Consider the following 15,748-nt stretch of genomic DNA (forward strand, 5'->3'; position numbering starts at 1 on the left):
TCACGACGTTTCGGAAGCAACACGAGCCTCCGTCTTCAGGTGGAACCGTCACAGCCACGACAGCTGTATCAAGTAAATGAGAGGAGGCTTGTGTTGCTTCCGAAACGTCGTGAATTTTTTAATTTTTTAATTTGTTTTATTTTACTTTTATTAATTTTAATGTTTTACCTACGTGACTTTACCGAAAAAACCTAAGAGTATGAATCCTTGCAGTCACGAAAGCTTCAAATCTAGAACAAGCTCCCCCTTAGCGAGTAAAGTACAGTTCCAACAATAAACATCCTGCTGCCGGACGTTACAGGTCCTACGTTAACCTTAATTCCAACATTAATGACACAAGTCAGGGGTGTGCGAGTGAGGCCATTCGAACCAAACTGCGGACGATAGAGTAAGCCCGTAGAGACACAGAGATGTACAGAGAAACACACAGATACATAAAGACTCATACACATACATAGAGACCCATAGAGATACAAAGAGACCAAATGCAATGCATAGACTCAGAAAAGACACCCAGAGAAATATATAGACACTTGAAAGGCAAACCACGGTAAGTACAATTGTGGCCATGCAAACCAAACTATGGACCATATAGCAAACCCATAGAGACACATAGATGTACAGAGATACTCATTGAGATACATAGAGCTAAACAGAGACACTTTTAAGACAAACCACAGAAGTGTGGTTGTGGCCATGCAAACATAATCTATGCACTCCTTCAACAAAGGAGCAGCAAAAACGATGCAAGCCCCTCTATCTCTGTATCTATCCAGAAAGCCCTCTCGTGGCGAGCAGATATTGACATTGGCTCCTGAATTTATTGCCATCATGCGCAAAAACAGGATCGCAGAGTATGGTTGGTCGTTTTTTTCCGTTCATGAACGAGAGGGATGGAGGAGTGGGACTTGTGTTTGTCTTGTGTTGACGTGTCATCGCCCTTTTAAATATAGTATGTTAAAAAACTTTTTTTTATTTTATTTTACCAGGTAAGGCCCCAGATCTATGAGCTTACTTTTTGAGAAGCGAGCTGGCCACAAATGATAGCTCGACGAAGTTGGCTTATCAAGTGGAAATTTATAGCAGCCCAAATATTCCAAACGCACGTTAATAGATGTGGAGGGAAAAACTGAAGGGCCAGGGAGAGAGACACGCAAACTCCAAATATACAGACGCCAGGGTCGGGATAGAACCCACGACCTCCTGTATACCAGGAGAGGTAGTGAACATCTCGCCACCTAAATGTGTTACGTTTATGCACTTTGAAATATTGACGATCATGACGCGAATTAATTACGTTGGGAAGCGTCTTCGAGTCTCAAGACTCTTTTTCAGGATGTCCCTGCCACATTGGGATGCTTGGGTTTATTGGGGGAGGGAACTTGAGTTGCCGAAGAACACCCACACCACGTGTACGAGGAGGTGACGTGCAAAGCTAAGCAGAGAAAGAGTGAAGAATCCATTGAGGTGCTGCGAACTCCCAGCCACCTTACTCCCAGCACAAGCTACTCCCAGCAGTCTTGTTCTTATACACCGTGGCGAGATGTTAACTACCTCTCCTGTTCAATTTCGATTTAAAGCTTTCGTGACTGCAGGGATTCGTCTTCTTGGCTCTTTCGGTAAGTCACGTAGAATGGAAATAATAAAATAATAATAAAAACATTATAAAATAATTCTCACGAACAGGTCTGACCTGTTCTTCACCTGAGGACGGCTGCTTGCGTTGTGGCCGAAACGTCGTGAGAATTGTTTTATTATGTTTTTTTAATTATTATTTTATTATTTCCATTCTACGTGACTTTACCGAAAGAACCAAGAACAATATTACATGTTCAATTTCGATTTAAAGCTTTCGTGACTGCAGGGATTCATCTTCTTGGTTCTTTCGGTAAAGTCATGTAGAATGGAAATAATAAAATAATAAAAAATAAAACATAATAAAATAATTCTCACGACGTTTCGGCCACAACGCAAGCAGCCGTCCTCAGGTGAAGAACAGGTCTGTCGAGGAGACAGAGTCTGAATGGCACGCCCCAGGCTTGGAGCGACTATTTAAGCTGGGATGGAGGGGCGAAGAGCGCCTTGAAAAAACAACTTGCATATAAAAAGGAATTTAGCATATTTATGGGAAATGCAGATATGCAATTAGTACTACTTGTGAAATGCGTAGGAGGTTTGGCGAGGGGTTTAAAGTCTCCTGGTATACAGGAGGTAATGAATGGGTTTGATTGCGACTCCGACGCCTGTTGTATATTTTGAGTTTGTGTTTTCTCCCCGTGGATTTTTCTCCGGGTCCTCCAGCTTTTCCCTCCACATTTAAAATCAACATCACGCGTTTTAGAGTGTTTGGCTGCTAGACATTTCCACGTGACCATAACCCACTTCGTTGAGCTATAATTTGTGTAAGCCAGGTCACTTCTCAATAAGAGATATAGAGCTCAATGGTGGCTTACCTGTTAAAATAAAAAAAATATATATAATATACTCAGCGGGCTCAGCCAGACGGTGTTGGCTATGCACTGTGGCCTGTAATCTAACCCTGTTGGAGTCAACGAGGATTGGAGGATCACCATACCAAGGCTTGGCAGGCGAATTCGGTACGGCAAAGGCGAGGCAGTTAACGTCTCGCCACCGTGGTGAGACGTTCAACTTCCTCGCACGGTGGAGGGCAGACAATGTCTAGGGCGGTAGGTGAGCAGGGCCTGATGATGACTCGTTGTAATTAGTGGTGGAATGTCACGGACTCTGATGCTGCACTGCACGGACGTTGCGGGAACGTCATCGGCGGTGCGGGCGACTCGATTATAGTAGGCCACTTTCTCCCTAACTGGCTCCAGCCTCTCCCTGTCCACCTTTGTCTTCTCAATTGCAATGATGCCCGATTACTTTTCAGCCCTCCCCAGCTTTCTGTCGACCCCCAACCCCCACCCCCAACTACGACCAGGCCCTATTCAAATCCCCCTCCTTATCAATCTCTCTTGTTTTACTGCATCAAAACTTCTCCAGCGCTTACAATAATACAATTATTAATTTCAAATTGTTATCAAGCTATGTATAATTTTATAACTGTAAAGCACATCGGTGAAGGAGCTATATTAATCTAATTAGGTAGAAACTGTGAATGTTGTGGTTTTACTCTCCTACCCACCGGTGTACTGAACTGGCAAAGTCTTTTGTTACATGACAACCCTTACTAATTGGCTGTGTCGGTTGCTAACGACAAATTTGTATCTACGCCATCTAACCGGGAAAAAAAATCCTCTTTTATGGATAATATTGATCGCGACAGCCTACATGTTCAACTGTATAAACATTTCTTATTTAACCAGGTAAGGCCCACAGAGCTACTATAGAGCTTGTTTCCAGAAGCGACCGGGCCACGACTGTGTAACTCAGGGAAAGGGAAAGCCAAAGTGTGCGACGGAGGAATAAAATGCGGCCGCTTTGGTCAATTATCGGCATTTTTTTCTACATCGGTGGAGGCGGCTGGCGGCGGCGGCGGTGGTGGACGTAGGCAAGGTGGGGGTGGAATTATTAATTGCTAAAACACAAACGTCCCGTGAAACTTTTTTTTGGTCGCGTATGTTAAAAAGAAAATGTTTGGCCGAATCTACGCAGAATTTTCTTTTTTACTTTCCATAAGGATCGAAACCGTTACGACAGCCAATTCAAATAAAAAAACATTCGACCACGTTTTCTGCGATTTGTCAAGCTAAAAATGACGAACAATTCTAAAGTTATTTGCTACCTGGATGTGGCCAAAAACTCTACACGATACTTTTTGAATCCAGCGAAAACAAAATTTGCGTAGCGTGAAGGTCGAGGGCGCACGGCTAAATTGCGAACGTTGCATAACAAGTCACGGGATCAACTGTCAGAGGGGAACGGCGTCTTTGGCGTGCAGTAAAGTTTCGCCAGGAAAAAAAAGCCACAAAGGATCCTCTTTTTTATGTTTCACTTCCAATGAGTCGCTCCGCCGTAACGCTAGTTAGTGCCAGGTCAATAATTACAATAACAGCGTCCACTTGCATGGCACCTCCGCAGCTGACTGTGGAAGAAAGAAAGCTTGGGGGTGCGAGGATGAGAAACCACAGACGAGCGGGAAAGGCAGCAGCAGCAGCCACGTGGTAATACGGCACCAATTCCCCCCCCCCACCATCCTTTCCCAAGCTCTGCGGTCCTCCGTATATAAACCTGTTCCCTTTCCGATGACGTACGCGTGCAACGTGCACGCGTACGTCATCAGTTTTTCTTCCGATTCCGTTTCCGATGCGTACACGTCAAGATAAAATAACGTCATGTCGGAAGAGGCACAGAGGCTCCTGCAAAGGGCCAATACGGGGAGGGCGTGTGGCACAGTTTGGCCCCAGCAATCGAAGAGTTGCAGTCATGTTGCTACGCTTCTTGCGACCAATATTATCCATAATAAAATATTTTTCGGGTTAGATCGCATAAATATAAATGTTTTCTTGGTTCTTTCGGTAAAGTGGCCGAAACGTCGTGAGAATTATTTTATTATGTTTTATTTTAATTATTTCATTACTTCCCTTCTATGTGACTTTACCGAAAGAACCAAGAAGATGAATCCCTGCAGTCACGAAAGCTTTAAATCGAAATATAAATGTGTCGCTAACCCGCCACCAACCCACACAGCCAATTGGTAAGGTTTGTCACGTAAACAACACGTGCCAATGAGTTGCTGCTTCAGTGCACCGGTGTGTTGGAGAGTGAACCCACAGCATTTACGAATTAAGTACTGTGACGTTTCGCTGATTACAACCACCAGCTTCATCAGGCGATTTGCCATGATTGTGAAGAAGTCTTCCTGCTTCTGGCCTTAAAGAGAGTAAGGTGAAGAACATCGACTCTGAGCCACTCGTGCGTTCCGAGATGCAGCGGCGAACGGGACACCCCACCCTGCAACTTGCAGACGTCTCGGAACGGGAAAGGGTCAAGATGTCTTCTTGGTTCTTTCGGCAAAGTCACGTAGAAGGGAAATAATAAAATAATTAAAATTTAAACACAATAAAATAATTCTCACGACGTTTCGGCCACAACGCAAGCAGCCGTCATCAGGTGAAGAACAGGTCTGTCGGAAAGACAGCGTCTGAATGAAACACCACCACGCTTGTCAGCGTATATTTAAGCTGGGTTGGAGGGAAGAAGGGGCGCCTTGACAAAGGAATTTGCATATTGATATGCAAATTCCTTTGTCATGTGCCTGGTGGTGTCCATTCAGACGCTGTCTTTCCGACAGACCTGTTCTTCACCTGAGGACGGCTGCTTGCGTTGTGGCCGAAACGTCGTGCGAATCATTTTATTATGTTTTATTTTAATAATTGTATTATTTCCCTTCTAGTGACTTTACCGAAAGAACCAAGCAGATGCACCCCTGCAGTCACGAAAGCTTTAAATCGAAGGTCAAGATGTCGTTGACCGACAAACGAGTGTTCATACGCGGAAGGAAAACCGGAGCACCTGAAATAGACCAACGTGTGCGAGGGGGCAACACTCTATCTCACACACATTGAATAGATGGAGTCCACATTTTTTTGCACCGCATACTCTAAAGAAGCCAGGGATGACGCCATCTCCCCGACGCCCATGGGAAGGAAGTTTCGGAAAAATTTGAACTCATTTCATGCTGTACTTTGCCAACCGTACTAATTAGAGGTGCAGGGGAAGGACAACGGACTATGGGTCTCTGTGTGGGTCTGTGGGTCTCTGTGTGGGTCTGTGGGTCTCTGTGTGAGTCTATGGGTCTCTGTGTGAGTCTAAGGGTCTCTGTGTGAGTCTAAGGGTCTCTGTGTGAGTCTATGGGTCTCTGCGTGAGTCTATGGGTCTCTGTGTGAGTCTAAGGGTCTCTGTGTGAGTCTAAGGGTCTCTGTGTGAGTCTAAGGGTCTCTGTGTGAGTCTATGGGTCTGTGTGAGTCTAAACGTCTCTGTGTGAGTCTATAGGTCTCTGTGTGAGTCTATGGGTCTCTGTGTGAGTCTAAACGTCTCTGTGTGAGTCTATGGGTCTCTGTGTGAGTCTATGGGTCTCTGTGTGGGTCTGTGGGTCTCTGTGTGAGTCTAAGGGTCTCTGTGTGAGTCTTTGGGTCTCTGTGTGAGTCTATGGGTCTCTGTGTGAGTCAATGGGTCTCTGTGTGAGTCAATGGGTCTCTGTGTGAGTCAATGGGTCTCTGTGTGAGTTTATGGGTCTTTGTGTGAGTCTATGGGTCTCTGTGTGAGTCTATGGGTCTCTGTGTGAGTCTATGGGTCTCTGTGTGAGTCTATGGGTCTCTGTGTGAGTCAATGGGTCTCTGTGTGAGTCTATGGGTCTCTGTGTGAGTCAATGGGTCTCTGTGTGAGTCTAAGGGTCTCTGTGTGAGTCAATGGGTCTCTGTGTGAGTCTATGGGTCTTTGTGTGAGTCTATGGGTCTCTGTGTGAGTCTAAGGGTCTCTGTGTGAGTCTATGGGTCTCTGTGTGAGTCTATGGGTCTCTGTGTGAGTCTAAGGGTCTCTGTGTGAGTCTATGGGTCTATGTGTGAGTCTAAGGGTCTCTGTGTGAGTCTATGGGTCTCTGTGTGAGTCTAAGGGTCTCTGTGTGGGTCTGTGGGTCTCTGTGTGAGTCTAAGGGTCTCTGTGTGGGTCTGTGTGAGTCTATGGGTCTCTGTGTGGGTCTGTGGGTCTCTGTGTGAGTCTATGGGTCTCTGTGTGGGTCTGTGGGTCTGTGTGTGGGTCTAAGGGTCTCTGTGTGAGTCTATGGGTCTCTGTGTGAGTCTATGGGTCTCTGTGTGGGTCTGTGGGTCTCTGTGTGGGTCTGTGGGTCTGTGTGTGAGTCTATGGGTGTCTGTGTGAGTCTAAGGGTCTCTGTGTGAGTCTATGGGTCTCTGTGTGAGTCTATGGGTCTCTGTGTGAGTCTAAGGGTCTCTGTGTGAGTTTATGGGTCTCTGTGTGAGTCTAAGGGTCTCTGTGTGAGTCAATGGGTCTCTGTGTGAGTCTGTGGGTCTCTGTGTGGGTCTGTGGGTCTCTGTGTGAGTCTAAGGGTCTCTGTGTGAGTCTTTGGGTCTCTGTGTGAGTCTATGGATCTCTGTGTGAGTCTATGGGTCTCTGTGTGGGTCTATGGGTCTTTGTGTGAGTCTAAGGGTCTGTGTGTGAGTCTATGGGTCTCTGTGTGAGTCAATGGGTCTCTGTGTGAGTCTATGGGTCTCTGTGTGAGTCTATGGGTCTCTGTGTGAGTCTAAGGGTCTCTGTGTGAGTCTATGGGTCTCTGTGTGAGTCTAAGGGTCTCTGTGTGAGTCTATGGGTCTCTGTGTGAGTCTAAGGGTCTCTGTGTGAGTCTATGGGTCTCTGTGTGAGTCTATGGGTCTTTGTGTGAGTCTATGGGTCTCTGTGTGAGTCTATGGGTCTCTGTGTGGGTCTGTGCGTCTCTGTGTGAGTCAATGGGTCTCTGTGTGAGTCTATGGGTCTCTGTGTGAGTCTATGGGTCTCTGTGTGGGTCTGTGGGTCTCTGTGTGAGTCTATGGGTCTCTGTGTGGGTCTGTGGGTCTCTGTGTGAGTCTAAGGGTCTCTGTGTGAGTCTATGGGTATCTGTGTGAGTCTAAGGGTCTCTGTGTGAGTCTATGGGTCTCTGTGTGAGTCTAAGGGTCTCTGTGTGAGTCTATGGGTCTGTGTGAGTCTAAACGTCTCTGTGTGAGTCTATGGGTCTCTGTGTGAGTCTATGGGTCTCTGTGTGAGTCTAAACGTCTCTGTGTGAGTCTATGGGTCTCTGTGTGAGTCTATGGGTCTCTGTGTGGGTCTGTGGGTCTCTGTGTGAGTCTAAGGGTCTCTGTGTGAGTCTTTGGGTCTCTGTGTGAGTCTATGGGTCTCTGTGTGAGTCAATGGGTCTCTGTGTGAGTCAATGGGTCTCTGTGTGAGTCTATGGGTCTTTGTGTGAGTCTATGGGTCTCTGTGTGAGTCAATGGGTCTCTGTGTGAGTCAATGGGTCTCTGTGTGGGTCTGTGGGTCTCTGTGTGAGTCAATGGGTCTCTGTGTGAGTCTAAGGGTCTCTGTGTGAGTCTATGGGTCTCTGTGTGGGTCTGTGGGTCTGTGTGTGAGTCTATGGGTCTCTGTGTGAGTCTTTGGGTCTCTGTGTGAGTTTATGGGTCTCTGTGTGGGTCTGTGGGTCTGTGTGTGAGTCTATGGGTCTCTGTGTGAGTCTTTGGGTCTCTGTGTGAGTCTATGGGTCTCTGTGTGAGTCTAAGGGTCTCTGTGTGAGTCTATGGGTCTCTGTGTGAGTCAATGGGTCTCTGTGTGAGTCTAAGGGTCTCTGTGTGAGTCTATGGGTCTCTGTGTGGGTCTGTGGGTCTCTGTGTGAGTCAATGGGTCTCTGTGTGAGTCTAAGGGTTTTTGTGTGAGTCTATGGGTCTCTGTGTGGGTCTGTGGGTCTGTGTGTGAGTCTATGGGTCTCTGTGTGAGTCTTTGGGTCTCTGTGTGAGTCTATGGGTCTCTGTGTGAGTCAATGGGTCTCTGTGTGAGTCTAAGGGTCTCTGTGTGAGTCTATGGGTCTCTGTGTGGGTCTGTGGGTCTCTGTGTGAGTCAATGGGTCTCTGTGTGAGTCTAAGGGTCTCTGTGTGAGTCTATGGGTCTCTGTGTGGGTCTGTGGGTCTGTGTGTGAGTCTATGGGTCTCTGTGTGAGTCTTTGGGTCTCTGTGTGAGTCTATGGGTCTCTGTGTGGGTCTGTGGGTCTCTGTGTGAGTCAATGGGTCTCTGTGTGAGTCTAAGGGTCTCTGTGTGTGTCTATGGGTCTCTGTGTGGGTCTGTGGGTCTGTGTGTGAGTCTATGGGTCTCTGTGTGAGTCTTTGGGTCTCTGTGTGAGTCTATGGGTCTCTGTGTGAGTCAATGGGTCTCTGTGTGAGTCTATGGGTCTTTGTGTGAGTCTATGTTTCTGTGTGTGAGTCTATGGGTCTCTATGTGAGTCAATGGGTCTTTGTGTGAGTCTATGGGTCTCTGTGTGGGTCTGTGGGTCTGTGTGTGAGTCTATGGGTCTCTGTGTGAGTATTTGGGTCTCTGTGTGAGTCAATGGGTCTCTGTGTGAGTCTAAGGGTCTTTGTGTGAGTCTATGGGTCTCTGTGTGGGTCTGTGTGTGAGTCTATGGGTCTCTGTGTGAGTCTTTGGGTCTCTGTGTGAGTCTATGGGTCTCTGTGTGGGTCTGTGGGTCGCTGTGTGAGTCAATGGGTCTCTGTGTGAGTCTAAGGGTTTTTGTGTGAGTCTATGGGTCTCTGTGTGGGTCTGTGGGTCTGTGTGTGAGTCTATGGGTCTCTGTGTGAGTCTTTGGGTCTCTGTGTGAGTCTATGGGTCTCTGTGTGAGTCAATGGGTCTCTGTGTGAGTCTAAGGGTCTCTGTGTGAGTCTATGGGTCTCTGTGTGGGTCTGTGGGTCTCTGTGCGAGTCAATGGGTCTCTGTGTGAGTCTAAGGGTCTCTGTGTGAGTCTATGGGTCTCTGTGTGGGTCTGTGGGTCTGTGTGTGAGTCTATGGGTCTCTGTGTGAGTCTTTGGGTCTCTGTGTGAGTCTATGGGTCTCTATGTGAGTCAATGGGTCTCTGTGTGAGTCTATGGGTCTCTGTGAGTCTATGTGTCTCTGTGTGAGTCTATGGGTCTCTGTGTGAGTCTATGGGTCTTTGTGTGAGTCTATGGGTCTCTGTGTGGGTCTGTGGGTCTGTGTGTGAGTCTATGGGTCTCTGTGTGAGTCTTTGGGTCTCTGTGTGAGTCTATGGGTCTCTGTGTGAGTCAGTGGGTCTCTGTGTGAGTCTCTGGGTCTTTGTGTGAGTCTATGTTTCTGTGTGTGAGTCTATGGGCCTCTGTGTAAGTCTATGGGTCTTTGTGTGAGTCTATGGGTCTGTGTGTGGGTCTATGTGTCTCTGTGTGAGTCTTTGGGTCTCTGTGTGAGTCTATGGGTCTCTGTGTGAGTCTATGGGTCTTTGTGTGAGTCTATGGGTCTTTGTGTGAGTCTGTGGTGTGAGTTTATGGGTCTCTGTGTGAGTCTATGGGTCTCTGTGTGAGTCTATGGGTCTTTGTGTGAGTCTATGGGTCTCTGTGTGAGTCTACGTACGTGTGTTTGTATGATGAACTTCTTTCGCACCATACGTAGCCAACCGTGCTAATCGGAGGTTGCTGGAGAAGGACAACAAACTAAAGGCAAACAAAAAAAACCCGTTACCTTCATGTATAGGATGAAGGGGACGCATTTCACTTGCATCGACACGATTGCATTACCTTGGGAAGCCTCGCTGAATCTGCTGATGGACACGCCGTTTGAAGGCGTAGTTTGCCGTCGGGTTGCGTTGGAAATAAAAAAACAAAACCCTGCGGTCTGCGGTGCATCCACGGTGGTGGCATGTAATGTGCAGTGGCACCTCCGTGCGGTGCGATCGAAGCTCAACGTACGTCGGCGGCCATTTTATTTCATCTGGAAGAAACCTGATTGGCTATGAATCTCTTCTGCACGGTTGTCCGCCCAATGTTGGCATCGGCAATGGTGGACAATTCCGGAGGACGTTATTATTGCTTGACCTGCATCCTCTTCTTAGGTTTTTTCGGTAAAGTCACGTAGGCAAAACATCAAAATGAATGAAAATAAAATAAAATAAAATAAAAAATCACGACGTTTCGGAGGCAACACAAGTCTCCGTCATCAGGTGGGACCGTCACAGCCAGATTAGCTGCATCAAGTGAGGCAATGATTCAAGATGTAATCCCTTAAATGATCTTGAATCATTGCCTCACTTGATGCAGCTAATCTGGCTGTGACGGTCCCACCTGATGACGGAGACTTGTGTTGCCTCCGAAACGTCGTGATTTTTTATTTTATTTTATTTTATTTTCATTCATTTTGATGTTTTGCCTACGTGACTTTACCGAAAAAACCTAAGAAGATGATTCCTTGCAGTCACGAAAGCTTCAAATCTAGAATTAATGACCTGCATCCCGCTGGGATTTTTGCACACAGCGTTGAAATGCGGTGTTTTTTTCTGGAAGCCTTTGCTGTTTTTTTCCTGGATTTTTCCGTTGCGTGTAGTCACTTTAAGATGTTTCTTGTTCGTGTTTTTGTTTATTGCGGTTGCACCCGAGTCAGGAGCCGTATGGCTCACAGGGTTATACCTAATAAATGAAACTGAAACATAGGTAGGTAAATGAACCAATCTCGCTCGTACATAAACCCAATAATCCACAAACTCCATTGAAACATAAACTCAATTTGCAGGTGAACTCAATCACGTGTGATCTTAATCACGCGGTCGGCTACGTACGGCGCGATAGAAGTTCAACGTACACGGCACTCGCCCGAGCTTGGCTTGGAGTCTACGGACCACGTGGTGGTGGCTCGTGTGGACCGCTTCGCCCTGAGGGGTTGTCGCCTCTTGACGATGATGAACCGTGGGGGAGCGACAGGAAAGCCTTGAAACGCGAAAAGTTAGAGGCTGGCGAAAGCTTTCCAGTATTGCACGCTCAAGCAAATGCTATTATTGTGATTATTATTATTTCAGCGTTGTTAATTTACGACGTACCTCTCTGGTTACAAGAACATTTTTTTTTTCAAGGGAATGGTGTAAAGTTTCCCAACAGAGGATCCATACAGGTTTTCAAAGTTTTCAATGCGAACGGGGAAAGAAAAAAACACCACTCGTAAAATGATTAATGGGAAATGTAACAATAATAATTTGTGTTTAATGTTAGCTTGAGTAATTTTTTTTTATTTCAGGCTCACAACTTCACGAAACGTTTTTTCGTTCTCTCTTCCGGTTTCAGTTTGCCTCCTTGGGGCTGATTTCCACGAACATTTCTCAGCCATCACGCACCAATGTTAAAGTCAAAACAAGGAGCGACTCCTAATCCGGCTGTCACCGTTATCGCAGTTCAACCTAAATCTACCATCACCTTCACTCGAGGGGGCTCATCGAAACATTGTAGGTTAAAAAAGAGATGAAAACGCAAGGACAACGAAATAATGTTTGAAGCATAAAAGCCGTGAGAAAACCGTGAGTCTTGCGCTCCCCTCCTCACCGCCGGGAAAGCGTTCCAGGTCCTTGGGGATGACCACCCCCTCAGCATCGAACGCAAGTGCCGAGCCTGGCAGAGCAGTAGCAGAGTGCAGCTCTTAAGAGCGTAGAGGAGAAATCCGTAGTCGTGTGGCAGATCGGTCGGGCCCACGCACACGTGGACTGGGCAACAGAACTTGACGAATGTCGAATGTGAACTCGGAATGACTTTTGTTTCACAGCTGCGCAAAGCAATGCTGGTCATCAGGCCAGTGCAGCCGTGCCATTTGCGCCTCGAAGCAGGAAGGGCCTGGGTTTGAGTCCCGACTCATAAGCATTTTCGGCTATGGAATTTGAATGGTTTCTCCCGTGTTCTCAATGGATTTTCTCCAGATGCATTGTAATTGATTTTCTCTCGTAGATTAGCATGGTTGGCTAGATACGGTGCGAAATAAGTTCAACGTAGATACGTAGAAAAATATCAATAAACATACGTACAATGTAGCCAGTATGAAACATAAGAATAGATTTTAACCTTTCTGGCAATAGAACAGGTGTTAAGATGTTCAAACACCAAATAGATAGTTTAAAACGAAGGCTTTCGCGACCAAAATCATCTAGAATGCAGGGTTTTTTGGGTTAGATCACGTAAATATATAAATAAGTTGCTAAATCCACCACCCGACACAGCCAATTAGTAAGGGCTGTCACGTAAACAGAACATGCCAATTCGTTACTAGTACAGCACACTGGTGTGTTGGAGAGCAAAGCCACAACATTTACCATTTGCAAGGTGCCAAGTCTGCATTAAGCACACGTGATTGTGGTGGACATGTGTAGTAGGACCGAATTAGGTGCACACACACGCAGCTTGGAGGCAACACTATTTATTAAACGGTAAATAATATAACGCTGTACATGAGGTGGTGACCACCTTCCTCAACTCACTAACACTCTGGAACGCGACACAGACTGGACCAGGCAGGCAACGGCCTGCCTGGCTCAGGACGACGACTCGGGACTTGACGACCGACGATGTCTTCACTTTGGAGTACAGTACAACAGTCTTGCTCTCCGTTCACACCACGCTTATATCTGGTTTGGCGTGGCCGGCTCCGCCCAGGCGTGGCTGGCTCTCTTCAGGCCACGCCTCCCTTCCCAGGACACGCCTCACTTCCCCCACCTCTGGGAAGGTCCGGATCCCTCCAGCACGTGACCCCCCAGGCACCCCCTTGGGGCCCCCAGCCCTCGTACAGGCCGACACAGTAGTGACCATTCTATGTCACTACACATGCAAACAAACATCCTCTGATAGTACATGCATTATCTTTGAAGCTGACTGACCTACATCAGAGACAGCCTTATTGCCAGAAAGGGTAAAACCTATTCTTACTTTTCATACTTTGATCCTGGCAACAAAAAAATTAACCCGTAAAAACAAAGTTTGTCACTTTAAATTCTTTATATGTGTGGCATCGGTTTTATTTTATTATTCATTTCTGTTTTTCTTGAGTAAGAATTTCATTTTTATCACATTGGTATTTTAAATTAAATATGAAATTTATTTTTTTCCTAAAAAGTGGAAAGTTTTTGAATTTTTTTTCCACGAAAATTAATTGTCACGCACAACGAGTCTGGGTGCAAAATGTCAGCTCGATTGGATCACGGGAAGTGGGTTAAAAAACGACCGAAAGATTTGCACGGTCGTAAGCGCGCAAGCAAGCAAGCAAGTGAACTTAATATAAAGGATTTAAAAAAGGTCTCAAGATAATGTAACCGGTGTGGGCCCAAACATCCCAATGCTGAAACATTTGCCTGCAAATCAACTCAATAGGGATCAATTCTAGATTTGAAGCTTTTGTGACTGCAAGGATTCATACTCGGTAAAGGTTTTTTTCGGTAAAGTCAAGTAGGTAAATAATAATAATAAAGTAAAATAATAAAAATGAAAATAACTAAATAAAATCATTTATTACTATTTTATTTTTTACCTACGTGACTTTACCGAAAAAACCTAAAGAGTATCAATTGGGATCACACAGCAGCAGCAGCAACAAGGACAACATCAAACTTGACAAGACCCTCCTGAACAAGAGACTTGAGACTCGCTGAGACTCTCCGAGGATGAAAAAAATATAATAAAACGTTCACAATAATATTCGAAGGAGTATTTTTAAGACCCATCCCACGTGTGATGCCATTCTTTGGCTGCCAGGCGTTGTCGCTTCTCCCCCACGTGTGACCGAGTTTATGGATGATGGAGTTCACGTGCGATGGAGATCACGTGGGATTGAGTTCACACGTGATGGAGTTCACGCGTGATGGAGTTCACATTGGTGTACGGTGCTTTTTTCTGGAATTTTTCCTGTTTTTTTCCTGGATTTTCAATTTGCACATAGTCACTTTAAGATGTTTTCTTGTTCATGTTTTTGTTTTTTGCTTGTTGCGGTTGCACCCGATTCAAGAGCCGAATGGCTCACAGGGCTATACCTAATAAATAAACTTGAAACTTGAAACTTGTGATTGAGTTCACGTGTGATTGAGTTCACGAGTGATTGAGTTCACACAATTGCGCTCACCTATAATTGAGTTTACGTACCATGGAGTTCATGTCCGAGCGAGTTTGTGGATTATTGGTTCATGTACCTACCTATGCAACGTCTTCCGGAATGTTCCACCATTGCAGATGCCAGCATCGGGCCGGACAAACTGCATAGAAGAGTTTCACAGCTCATCAGTTTCTTCCGGATGAAATCAATCGCGTCTGTCTAATCAAGCAATGGATCTTAACTTTGTTTGAACGCGTAGGACGCAGCTTACTTAGTCGTGAATGTGCACATGTGTTCTTAATTTTAAATAGGGTTGGAGGGAAATATCAACAAACCATAACAAAGGCTCATCCTATTAAGCCTCACCTTACCATATGAATAAAAAGTGTGCTGTACTTGCCCCCCCCCCCTCTCCAACCATTATATAAACGGAGTGGTAGCTCCTGCAATCTCTCATTTACTTGATACAGCTGTCGTGGCTGTGACGGTTCCACCTGAAGACGGAAGCTTGTGTTGCCTCCGAAACGTCGTGATTTTTATTTTATTTTACTTTTATTAATTTTAATGTTTTTACCTACGTGACTTTACCGAAAAAACCTAAGAATATTTGAGAGAACCTCCTGGAGCCTTGCCTGGTGGGCTGGTGACCTTCCCCAAGTAACCCGGTCAGGCCCGGCTCGAAACGGCCACGTGGGGCCATCCTGTGGGCCCACCATCCGTGGGGCGAAGGGTGAGAGGCAGGAACGATGCCGCTCTGTCGCCAGGGAGGTGTGGACCGCCACGACTCAACCACGGCTACCGCTGCCGCCGCCGTCGCCGCGACCCTCAACCGAGGACGAGCGGATTGAGAAACGAACGGAAGAAACGGAGGCACGACGAAAAGCGCTTGTGTTGCGATCGAAACGTCGTGGGTTTTTTGCTTTTATTATTTTCAACTTGTTTTTTTTTTATTTAAATTTAATGTGACTATTTTTTATTGTGGTTTTTTTGCTTTTATTATTTTTCATGATTTGCATTTATTATTTTTCTTTTTTTTCTTTTAATATGACTTCATAATTTTTCGTTTTATTATAATTTTTTTGATTTTTTTGTTTTCTATTGACGTGACTTTACCGAAAGAACCAAGAATATGAACGCATAAAAGTTGCAATTCTGTAAGCGGCAGAAATGTTTTTTTTTTTCATTTGAAGGTTGTCGAACG

Source organism: Lampetra planeri, chromosome 60 (assembly GCF_965212315.1).
Source record: "Lampetra planeri chromosome 60, kcLamPlan1.2.h2, whole genome shotgun sequence".
Taxonomy (NCBI): domain Eukaryota; kingdom Metazoa; phylum Chordata; class Hyperoartia; order Petromyzontiformes; family Petromyzontidae; genus Lampetra; species Lampetra planeri.